This window comes from Oxyura jamaicensis, chromosome 7 (genome assembly GCF_011077185.1).
Source record: "Oxyura jamaicensis isolate SHBP4307 breed ruddy duck chromosome 7, BPBGC_Ojam_1.0, whole genome shotgun sequence".
NCBI lineage: Eukaryota > Metazoa > Chordata > Aves > Anseriformes > Anatidae > Oxyura > Oxyura jamaicensis.
The window spans coordinates 19,054,306-19,063,982 of NC_048899.1; the positions used below are offsets into that span (position 1 = coordinate 19,054,306).

The following is a 9,677-nucleotide window of genomic DNA, read 5'->3' on the forward strand; positions in this document are numbered from 1 at the left end:
TAAATTCCACCAAACTGAGATTATCTGCATAGCAAATGTGCTTGTATCCAGGATAAAAGCAGCCATATGGGAATTTACAGCAAGATATCCAAATGACTGAGAACTCATGTCCTAAATCCATTTAACTGGTCTGTACAGACAAATACACAGTGTAGGGATGATATCCTATGCATGCTATTGTACGCTGAATGAGGCCACCTGTATTTGGAAAATATTGTCTTCTGGTTCCTCTTCCTGTTGCTGGTTGCTTACATCTTTTTAAATAACAGTGATTTCCTACTTGGCAGACTGTGGCCCTACTGGACCAATGTATAATTCCTGCAGTGTGGCCATCAGCTGATCTAGGTCTAGATCTTGATCTCCTCAAGGCTGTGGGTATGACATCTGTCCCAGCAGGCCACAAGTCCGTGGGTTTTGGCTCTTTGCATCATATTTTGTCATTCTGTATCATTTCACAACAAGGGAATTGGGAGCATCAGGGCCATTTCTCAGGCTGAATATCGCTCAGGTTTAATGGTCACCTTGGTGTCCCAGGGCAAGGACACACAGGATGAAAGCCCTGCAAGGAGTTTGCAGTGAAATCCCTATACCTCAAGTTCCTGGGAGCTATGATGGCTGTCCCAGTTCACCAGCTCACCAGGTAAGCAGGGCTACAGAAAATATGGTGGAAAATGTAGTCTAGATGAAACCCAGCCAGAAAAACTGCTCATGAATAGCAGCGCAGCAAAATTGTTGCAGATTCTGGTTAATGCTATACTGACAAAACTTAACATCTCGGCTCGACTTCACAAACTTAGGTTTTCATCCTAAGGAAGCCAAACTGAAATTAAATATTGTTTGGCTCATTGGCTTTTTTGTTGTTTGCTCTCAAGGAAAGAAGGAACTCTCCGAAACAGCTTCCTACAGAAAATTCCAAGTTTGCAGAAATTGCATTTCCCTGCCCGAAAGAGCTATTTCGGTGAGAACTCCCAGCCAGCTCCAAAGCTCAGTTATTTAGGGGCGAGCTTATGTGGAGATGTCAGCGGTGTAGCCAACTATTAGCTGTTAGCTGCAGAATTTGATCTCTTACATATTTCTCTTTAATAGAAACAGAGCCATCGACAGACTCAGTGGTTATTTGTGTTTCAGATAACTCCCTGCCCTCAGCTTGGGGAAACCGTCATTGTTTCCTTATGCCCAAGGAAGGATTTATTTAAAGCAATCGTCTCTCCATCTAATAACTACCATAAACAACAGGTTGAGGTGTCGGAGAGCACATGGCCAGAGAAAACCTGGGAGGAAACTGTCCCAGGGGGCATCAGCTGGGGATGGAGCAATGACTTAGGGGCACGGCAGTCTCCAGCATGGTCCATGTCCCTCTGCTCCTCTGAGTGCTCATCTGCTTTTGATTGTTCCTTGTCCAGAGAGGACCAGCACCTCTCATGTCCCTCCTGGGGACAGAGCTCTGCCCTCTTGGGAGTGACCCAGAAGCCCACAGGGGAAATGGAGACACCTGGTGATGTTGGTATTTGCTTAACAGAGCCAGCAGCTATGGCCACGCCTGTAATTTCCTGCAGATCAAAGGCATGGTTGAAAGCAGCTATTTAGCACCGAGCCGAGCGTTTTGGTGTGCATTTCCTGGGCCAAACCCATTTCTTTCCAAAGAAGAGACTGGCTGACCTGACATATCTCCTAGGGCACCCAGATGCTGGGTGAGTGCGTCCCCAGCTGATGACTCCTCCCTGCTCCATGGCTCCTGACATGGGCTCCATGTCACCATCTCCCTTCTCATAATCCTCAGCTCAAGACAGCCCTGGTTAAAATTACCCCTGATACAATATCTTGGGGCTTTTTTTTTTTTACTTTTTTTTTTTTTGACACTGCATGTGGAAGGCAACTGTCAATTAGCAGCTGAAAAAAATAGCCTGCAGTGCTAATGAGAGCAAACTTAATAGAGACCTCTTCCAAATTGTTTCCATCCATTTTTCAGGGGTTTTAATTGCTGTCATATTAGAAGGATGCCAGAAGGAAAACACGAGGGAAAAGCGCCATTCAGAGGTAGATTTCTCTTTGCCAGGACTGGCTCAGAGGCAGCCTCCTTCCCTGAATTTCATTTACAGGAGCTTCTCAAGTCTTCTCCAAAGTTACATTTAGGCCTGGGCCCCAGCCAGCTCCTGTAATGTTTCCCCCACAGCGAGGATGGGAACGGGGGCCCTCGGTTTTACACCAACCTCCACAGCCATACCAAAGGCTGCAGACGGATGCCATCTCCTGCTGTGCTGCATTTTGTCTCTGTGTTTTGGAAAGGATGTAGTTGAAAGGGGGATATTATCTACGGAAACAGCAACAGCGAGATACTTGATATTTCTAAATTCTTACCCAATAAAGGCTTCCTAATTATTATGTTGTTAAGGCTAGGTGTGCTGGCCCCACAGTGCTAGGCCCTGCGGACAGTGAGCAGGCTGATTAAAACACAAGAAATACAGGGGTTATTAGAGAAGGCATCCGTCTGGTCTGTCAGGCCAATACCTGCTCTTTGTAATTATTTTTTTCAGCTGTTAAGATGATGCCCAAGCTTTGTACTCAAGGAGAGGAGAGAGACAAGGCTTCCTCCGGCACCACCTCTGCGTGCAGGGTTTCCAGATAACATCATGATTCGAGAGGCAGACTTTGCGAAAGGTTGGGTGAAGCAGTTCAGTGCATCCCACCACGGCTGTTAAAAAACGTGGAAAAAACACCCCAGCGGCTCGCGAGGGCAGCCACAAGACCATGCACCACGGCCGCCCCGGCTCGGGGAGCTTCCTGCTGCCTGCGGCTGATAAGGAGGCCTGAGCCCACAGATTCACCCTGCTGCCAGTGCCAGGAGGGGACGGGAAGGGAGGGGAGGCCGTTTCCTGATGCTCCAGAGCTGGATGGGATTGAGTTACGTTATTAATTGCTGGTTGTTATTACTGGTTTTAATCCGTGGGTCTATGCTGGGGGATGAAATCCCAGCAGAGTGTACACAGAGGATGTCCCTTTGCAGGGACATGGGGATAAACAGAGCAGGACACAGCTGCTCACATCAGCTGTGGGGGTGTTGGGATGGTGCTGGTGGCCAGGACGTGGTGATGGGTTTCCTAAGATGTTACAGCCCTCAGGGCAAAGGGGCTGCACATCCCTTTGATGTCCTCCTAGCCAAAAAAGCCTCTCCTCCCCGTGATGCTCAACCCATCCCGTGTCTCACCAGCATGGCCTAAGTAGGGGCTAATGCACCAAGTGTTCCTTTATGACCTCGGGACAGTAGCAGCACAGCAAAATAAACTTTCCCCAGCTGCACCCGCCTGGAAACCAGCCTGCTCAGGAGTGCAACATCCCGGCTGAAACTCCCGCAGCACACTGTGGGTTGTTCCATCCACCAGTCTGCACTAGATGAAGCCCTTTCTCCCCCCCAGATTCCTTGAATACCAAACGCTGGGGAGGACCCAGAGCATTCCCCCGGGTCCAAGCTCCATCTGTCCCAGACCGAGCTCGCCCAGACCATCTGCGAGGTCACGATCCCCAGCACTGCCGACAGCGCACGTGTGTGCACGCGGGGTGACGATGGGGCCGGAGCGGTCCAAGCGCTGAGCCAGCCATCTGTTCCATTAAACGCCACGCGTGCTCGCTGTTTTTAACAGGGAACGGAGCAAAACAACACCTCGTGAGATAACAGTTTGTAAAGTCCTCGAAAGTGGTCAGGGGCAGAAAGGTAAAGGGAGCAGAAAGCTGGTGCTGCGCAGCGAGGGAGAGCCGGACACACACACCGGGGCTGTTTGCAGCTTTCCAGAACCACAGGGAGGACACAGCACTGGCCGAGAGGGCAAGCTGCAGGAGGGCTCTGCTTTATTCATGCTCAATATGTGCCAAGGAGAAGCAGGGGACACAAATCCAGGAGCTGGACAGGTTCAGGGAGGCAGCACTCAGAGAGACATTAGGAGACAGCTGGGAGCAGAGCCAGGTTTCAGGTACAGAAATATATATATATATATTATATATTTTAGCAGCAGTGCTTCCATTTTTCTGCTTGGCCATCTGCTCTGAGGACAGGCACCTGAGGTCTTACACCTGTGTGTGGTTAGAGTTTAAAGTGGACTTAGGTTAAAAGTGGACTCCTCCACAAGCCAGAGGAGGGGAAACATCTTCCCTCAGTGCTGGCAAGCAGCAGGACAGGCCTTGGGGCAGCAGCACAGGGTCTGGGGACACCAAATTGTCACTCCATCCACAGCTGCTCTTCATCCAGACCCTGTTATCCTTAAGCCCTTCATTCTCATGACTGTTATTAGGTGGCAGAAACTCCATGTTTGCTGACATCCAAGCCTTATCTTGGCTGCAAGAGGAGCTGATTTCTCCCACCGCCTACCAGGTGGACGCAGCACACTGTAGCAGCCCTTCCCGTGACAGCTTTTCCATGCTGGAAGGCTGTTATCATGCCCCTCTGCCTTGCTATCCCCAGCTAGACTAAACACAGCCAACTGTCTCATCCATCCCTCATAGCTCATGGCTTCTCAGCCTCTTGTCACTCTTGCTGGCTGTCTCTGGATTGTCTCCGAGTTGCCTCCGTCTTTCTTCCTGTCAGCCCTATTAAATGTCGGTGCTTGCATCACGGTGGGGCTCAGCACCACCACCAGGCGTGGGCTTACACATGACAACTCTGGCAACGCCAAGTGGGGAGAAGAAATGCAGCGAGCCCTCCAGGTTTATGTCAGCGAAGCAGAACAACAAGAAGTGATTGCTTCCAAGAAACCTCCCTGAAACCTGCGATCCAAAATACTTTCCGTGCCTTTGTTACTCAACAGCATGCCAGCATTCTCCAGGGGGAATGGTTTTCTTTCTGTGGAGCGCAGCGCTTTCCCAGCACTCCTCTGGAAAGGGAGAGGCACCAGTGACAGCAGGGTTTTGGGGGCATTCACTAATGGGATGGGGTCTCCATTTCCTCCCATCCTATCCTGGGTGCCCTCACAGCTCCACTGACCAGAAGAGAAGTGAAACACCCACCCCGGGGCCAAGTTTTTAGGGTGGAAGGGCAGGCAAGAGTCTGGAGAAGAGCAGCGCCTGGTGGCACCAGGGAGTCAAGCAAAGGGGGTGCCTGGAGAAAAACCACCCAGCAGGAAGCAATGAGGACAACAAATGGCATCTCCATTCCAAACTTTGAGCAGCAAGTCTTGAAGGACTTGTTCATTTCTCAAGCAAGGAGATTACAGCTCCTCATACCACCCCCGGGCCCCTGGACACCCTCAACTCGATCTTACCCATGGGAGCAGTGTCCTTGTGTCCCTGCTGAGCCAGGTTTTCATGGAAGTGGCTGTGTTCAGAAAGCACACGGGCACCCTGCCCTTGGTCAGGAGGCAGGGACGGTGACACTGATGTTGTCCTGTTGTTCCCCGCATGAGAGGGCTCCTGACACCTATGAGTCTTTCTGGAAACACGTTAGGGTTACTTCATCACCCTGCACTTCTCCAGGCCACCAGGCAAAGGGCTGGCTCACTCTCTGGGCTCAGCAGAAATGGGAGATGTCTGCCACAGCTTTGTTGCTGCTACTTTTTCAGGTTTTGGTCAAAAAGCAGAGAAAGCCCCCAAAATGCAAGAGATGAAGGTTTAGGCTCGCCTCGTCTGTGGGTACAAATTAACCCAAGCTCATTGACTTCAACAGAGCTGCTGGACTGTTGGCTCAGGAGGCACTTTTATAATCAGCTCTACAAATAAAGGGTCAGGGAAAAATGATGAATGAGATCCAGAGTTATCTATCCAGCCAGGGTGGATTACTCACAGGCGCTGTGCGTAACTGATCTTGAAAATAAATTCCATCTAAATACTTTAAAAACTTTAAAGAGGGGGTGAGTGGAGGTGAAACAAGCTGAGCTTCAGGCAGCCCTTAAAATTAACTCTTCCAACCTCCATCCAGCAGCAGAAGAGGAGAAATCTGTCCCGTGTGTCTCTTCGCAAAGAGCAGGCTGTGGTGGGTGAAAAGTCAGCAGTCGACCTTTGCTTATGGACACCTGAGTGGGATTCCAAGGGCAAATTCAGTCCCTGTTGCATTTTCAGGGCATTTTCCAGCCAGCTCCACTTGGAGAGATGTTAGGGCAGATGCGAGGGCTTCGAAAATCCAGCTCCAGAGATGTGCTTCATCAGGACAAAACTGAAGTTAATTAGGGCCGGCTGGAAGGTTTTCTCTGCAAAGCTCCCCTCATGCAAAACAGAGCTTGAGTCGAAGAGGGAAGATTATTAGGGATTTTAGAAACAGGGTAGATGCTGTCATCGAAAATGCATTCTTCAAACAAATGCTCCTGTGGGGGCTTTGAAGTGATTCGGTTATTTATTCATTCGACTGTCAATGAAACATTTTTACAGAAAACTGCTCTAGCAATGGAGCCTTTCCAGGCGTGGTGGAGTGATGGATTGCTGTTCTGTATGAAAATCAGTTAAAATTTTTCAGCCTTCCATTCAAACGGGAGACTTGTATCACTGGCACAGCAGTTGATCAATTCACCATTATGCTTTAAACTCAACAACCTCCAGTAACCTAATAAAGATGTATTTAAAATATATATGACCAGTTATATGTAATTTAACAAATGTATTCCTCCTGCTCCTTAGCCTGACTTTACACAGAAGACATTTTAACAGCTCGAGTGATGTTGCTTTTATGATGCACGAGTCATTTTACCAAACAGCATGATAAAAGTTTGCTCAGGCAGGAATTTCATTAACTTCAGGGTCCTTGTTGCACTTAGCGGCATTGCTCTTGGCATGCAAGAATAATGGGTTCCAGGGCCTGGAATCTCCATTATTTTCCATCCACTTTATTTAAAAAACATTGGATGGATTATAAAAGGCTGCTAAACAATGAACATGCTGTTGTTCCTTATTGCTTGTTGCTGTGCCCAGATGTTTGGTGTTGCAGGGTTCCCTAAGAACACTTTGGGGTGCCACAGAAGGAAAGGCATTCGGTAGAACAATTCCTAATTATTATGATTTATTTATTTTTTCTCCCTCTCCTGCTGAAATATGGTTGCACGTCTTCCCCTCCAGCCATGCACATGATGTGCAAGGGGGGCAGAGGGGTGTGATGGGGTCTGGGGGTGCAGGATCACCATCCCTACGCCTCCCCAGCCTGCAATAAGGTCAGTACAACACAAAGTGACCACGTGCATGGTGCCCACCTGTTTTTTTAAAAAACTTTCAGGAGATGGAAACTGAACTCTGGACTCCCTTGGGCTCCTTGAAATATATATTTATGGGCGAGGGATGAATAGTGCCTTGTAGTGGCTGTGTTGTCAGAGCCCACAAGCTGGCTCTGCTCCGCTTGCCAGCCTTTTTATGGGTCCCTGCTCCATGGTTAGTGTAAATTAGAGAAGACTCCAAAATAAATAGCCTCCTTCTGTGCTCGTGAGCAGGTCATGCACGTGGGGAATGCCACGTACTGTAAATAAATGGCTAATAAAAGCACAGTGTTCTTGCAGAATAAATAGCTCCGTGGCTTAAATTAAATAGTTACGTCCACAGCCAGTGAAATATGGAGATGCTGGGTCCATCCCAAAATACCTTCCTGGGGAGAGGGCTCTGGAAAATTTGGGAATTAAGGTATGAATTATTAAGGCTAAAACACATCAGTGTGGCAAAACACAGGCTAATGCAGGGAAAGCCACTCACCATAACAGTGACATTCAAAGAGGTGGGGAAAGTGGCAATTTAGTAATAATTTACTAAAATTATATATTTTTTTTGCATTCAGCTTTCGTTGACAGGCTTTTCAAGATCATTAAATAAATGTCACAGGAACTCTGGAGGTGGCGAGTAATCAGAGCAACTGGGAGAGCTGAAACGGCTGCAAGGGCAAAGAAAATATTTTGCAAAGGAAACATTGCTGAACTCTTCCACGGGAGACAAAGGAGGTGAAAAGGGAGAAACTTTCTGTTTCATTTTGAATGGGTATTTTTCCGCTCGCTTTGCTTTCCGGAAGACAAAAAAATGTCAGCAGAAATGCTTTCATCAAAAGGTAATTCTGCTCGAAATGTCTGGCGGGTGAAGAGAGGCTTTCATCTCTCGGCTCTCCCCGCTGACGGCCGGGACAGGTCACCTTTCCCAGCGGGGGAGCTGGGATGGAGCAAGCTGTTTTTTTCAGGGACACTGGCATCGAGCTGTCCTTGAGGTCAGGCCTTTTTTGCCGGGCACATGCGGTGCTCTGTGCCAGCTCACAGGCAGAAGTAGAAGTGGAATTTAGGGAGCTTGTTTATTGGCCTCCCGCTCTAGCCCTTAGTCTGGAAACCATTTGAGGAAAATTGATCGAATGATTCTGTTATGAGTTGTGCTCTTGCCATTGTTAGTGTCATAAACTCTTATAGTTCCTCATTTATGGAGTATGCATGTCTTATTCTTTTAGCCCAGGAATTATTTTAATGCTGGATGATATTGGTTCAGCCTTTCGCACAGCCACCTTTCCTTTATCGATTATTCTATTCCTTTCAAACCGAATGGCATAGCCTGTGCTAAAAGCCCGTCTCCCACACTGCTCTCACGTTATTGATGTAAAGCTGGCTGTTCCCAGCCAGAAGCAGAGAGCAGACCTGGGGTCAGTGTTCCCCAAACCCTGCAGACACATCCCCCCAACAGGCCAACCAAGGAATTAAGAAGTTACAAAACCTGCCATGAGAGAATTAAATCGGTGTGAACAATGGCAATGCTAATTGCCTGGCAAGCTTTTACTCAGCACTCAGAGGATTTTTTTCCAGCTGTCTATGTCCAGCCTTATCCCTCCCGGCATGGAAGCAGGTTTACAATGAGATTATGCTGGCTGTGCCTCTCTGCCCCTTTGCCAAAAGGCTCCTGTTGGATGTCCCCCAGCACCAGGGTTCACACGTGTCTAGCACTGGGAAACCCCCCTTGGGAAACCCCAAGACCTAAATTTGACCTCCTCTTTAATCCCTTTTTGCCCCGTGCACCTCCTCTGCTGATGCTTAGTCCCTTGGGAAATGCCCAGAGATGCTATGTGTTGTCTTGGTCAGGGTTCCCTCAAATTGGTTTTGGCATATATGGTGCCACAAGGACAATCCTGGTAAAAACTAACATTTTGAGATATCAAGAGGAGGTGAAGTGCTGCTGGAGCATCCTTGCCATGCCTTCAGCCTCTGCTCCTGATGGCCAGCCCCTGTCACACAATGCTACCGCCCTGAACCCCTCTGCTCTTCACTATAGCCTTCTCCTTTTGCTCTCCTATAACTTCTCTTTTCTAAAGCTTCATTTTACATAAAATCTGCATCTCACCCAGCACCAGCCAGCAGACCTGGCCTTCCTGGGAGAATTTGATGAGGGATAAAACCCAACCATGCTGCAGATAAAGGCTCATCTGAAGCCCTTCCAGCTCATGCTTGCCTTAGACCTCAGTGGAGGATATTTTGGGGAGCGAGGAGAAATATCAGGATTCCTTTATGGGGAGCAGAGGGCCACGAGACATCATGCAGGGCATGTGGGGTGGGAGTGGATGGGCTTCATCCCCCCCAGGTCACCACATCCTGACTCCATGCACGGAGCACGGGGAGGCTTCAGCAGTGGGCAAAACCCCTGCAGTTGATGGAAGACTTGCTTTGCAGCTAAACAAAGCCTCTCCTAGAGCCTGCTTGCCCTCCCCGAGGAACAAAATATTTATACGAATGTATCAGGCTTGTTACAAAACCCAAACT

At 48.6% G+C, this 9,677-nt stretch overlaps 1 long non-coding RNA gene across 1 annotated transcript; it reads left to right on the forward strand.

Moving 5' to 3' along the window:
* Nucleotides 1-1,472: 1,472 nt before the first annotated feature.
* Nucleotides 1,473-8,396, forward strand: LOC118169930. Its single transcript, XR_004752370.1, has 3 exons — nt 1,473-1,691; nt 3,639-3,965; nt 7,733-8,396. It is a non-coding gene; the product is annotated as an uncharacterized LOC118169930 (long non-coding RNA).
* The last annotated feature ends 1,281 nt before the right edge of the window (nt 8,397-9,677 follow it).